Below are 2,646 nucleotides of genomic sequence, written 5' to 3'. Positions count from 1 at the left end.
TAAAAACCTTATAATATAAATATAAACTGTGAGAACGACCCTTAAGGAATCTAGTTAATGATCCCCTAAGGTAAGTTCTTATGCTATATTGGTAACGGTTGCTACATCCTTTGGAAAAATTATTATATATATATATATATATATACATATGTGTGTGTGTGTATATATATATATATATATAAGTAGAGAGTTATGTAAAAAACGTTATGGAGGATATATTATATATAATTAAGATTTTTTTGTGTGTGTGTATTTGTATATAGGTGTGTGCGTGTGTATCTGTATATGTGTGTGTGTGTGGGTGTGTCTGTATATATATATATGTGTGTGTGTGTATATCCATGTAGATGTCGCTGTGTTTGTGTATGTGTGCATGGGTGCGTACATATATAGGACAACATGACAAGGTACTTTAAATATTTTGTTTTGGTGTATGTGTGTATGTGTGTGTCTATATATATATATATATATATATATAACAATATATTATAAATTAACTACCAACAATAATTGGTAAGCTAACTTATATATATATATATATATATATGTATGTGTCTGTGAATATATGTGTGTTTATGTGTCTGAGTATATGTGAGTTTATTTGCGTGTGTGTCTGTATGCATGTAGATGTAACTGTATGTGTATTTGCGTATATACGCATTTTCATTTTATATATGTATATGTATGTAGGTGTGTGTTTCCAGTCATTAGCCTATGGCCATTCTGGAGCACTGGATTCCAGAATTTTTAGGTGAATGAATCGACCCCCAGTACTTATTTCCTTCTGCCGAACTGCTAAGTCACGGGGATGTAAACACACCAACACCAGTTGTCAAGCAGTGGTGAAACACACACACACACACACACATACAATGAGCTTCTTCCAGTTTCCACCTCCCAAAGCTTTGTGGTTGAGAAGCAAAGTTCTTTCCTTTGGGTCATGCTTGTGTGATTATCTCTATAAGTGCGTGTGTGTGAGTGTGTATAAGTAGATGTGAGTTTGTGTTTGTGTATGCTTATGTATGTATGTCTATCTGCGTGTGTATATTCATATTCATATATGAGGGGGTTGTTGAAAGGTTCCTGGCTTTGAGTAAATGGAGGATCAGTTAATCATGATTTTATTCAAGATATTCCCTTCTCAGATTCACACACTTGTTGCAGCGGCCCTTGTAAAAGAACAACAGAGGGTTGGGCCTGTAACCAGGCCATTCACAGTACCCTTAAAACTAGAAACTTTTCAGCACCCCCTCATAAACATATATATATGTATGTGTGTGTGTTTGTGTATATTTCTACATATGTTTATGTGCGTGTATGTTTTTATGTACCAGTGCCACATAAGCATAACCATCATTGTTCTGCATATAAACACCCAGTACTCTCTGTAAAGTGGTTGGTGTTAGGAAGGGCATCCAGCTGTAGAAACCAAGCCAAAACAGACAGGGAACCCAAGCAGCTCTTCAGCTGGCCAGCTCCTGTCAAAGAGTCAGGGAGACCAGGCAGATCTTCAGTTATTCCTGTCTTTGTTCAGTAAATAGCTGTGCTATTCAATGACTCATCATAAATAGAATATGGGGTGACAAAACTAAGCAGTGAGGTATACAAATACAAACTTGTAACCAGATAAAATCTTTATTATTCTCTCTTGACTATTGTCTGTTTTGTTGCTGGTGCAGTTGTCGTTGGTGGTTTTATTGTTGGCCTTGGTGGTGAAGCTGGCGGTATCATTAGCAGGTTGTGGAAATGCTTAGTGGCATGACTTCCAGCTCTGAGTTCAAATTCTACCAAGGTTGACTTTGCTTCTGATCCTTTCAAGATCAATGAAATAAGTAGGAAGGAATTTCAACCATGTTTCGTGGTCTGCTACCACAACAGCTCCTTTATAGGATCCAGTTAGCTCAAGACATCATCAGGAGGAACCACGTCCGGTTTCGGCCCCTACTCCTCTACCGTTTTGACGTAGCGGGGCCCCTCCTTTCGGAGGTGTCTTCAGCTCTGGTGTTGGGTGCATGTCTTCTTTCTTCTATTCCCTGGCCTCTTCGATGCGGCATCAACGAGTGTCAGCGTCCGACTGATCGTCATGTCAAGTTCCCCTTTTTATATCTGCTGCTAGGCTCCAGCAGGCAGCCCCAGCTAGTTGTCACGTGACACTGTCTAAATTTCCCGCTGCTAGGGAAATTGAGTATGCCATGAGGTTTCCAGACATGAGCTCTATTCACGTGTCGAGTTTCATCAAAATCGACAAAACAATGTAGGAGGAGTTAGCTAACAACGCCACAAATACACCCACAGACAGAATTTCCCACATGTGTAATATATATATACTATTTTACTATTTTACTATTTTACTTGTTTCAGTCTTTTGACTGTGGCCATGCTGGAGCACCACCTTTAGTCGAGCAAATCGACCCCAGGATTTATTCTTTAGAAGCCTAGTACTAATTCTATCGGTCTCTTTTGCCGAACCGCTAAGTTACGGGGACATAAACACACCAGCATCGGTTGTCAGGCGATGTTGGGGGACAAAGACAGACACACACACACATACATATATATATATATATATACATATATACGACGGGCTTCTTTCAGTTTCCGTCTACCAAATCCACTCACAAGGCTTTGGTCGGCCCGAGGCTATAG

The 2,646-nt window shown here is 39.2% G+C and overlaps 1 protein-coding gene across 1 annotated transcript in view; it reads left to right on the top strand.

Moving 5' to 3' along the window:
* Positions 1–2,646, top strand: part of LOC106883011 (uncharacterized) — a 50,228-nt gene that overhangs the window by 738 nt on the left and 46,844 nt on the right. The window lies entirely within an intron of this gene.

Source organism: Octopus bimaculoides, chromosome 30 (assembly GCF_001194135.2).
Source record: "Octopus bimaculoides isolate UCB-OBI-ISO-001 chromosome 30, ASM119413v2, whole genome shotgun sequence".
In the NCBI taxonomy this organism is placed as follows: Eukaryota; Metazoa; Mollusca; class Cephalopoda; order Octopoda; family Octopodidae; genus Octopus; species Octopus bimaculoides.
This window is presented reverse-complemented; position numbering and strand designations above follow the sequence as displayed.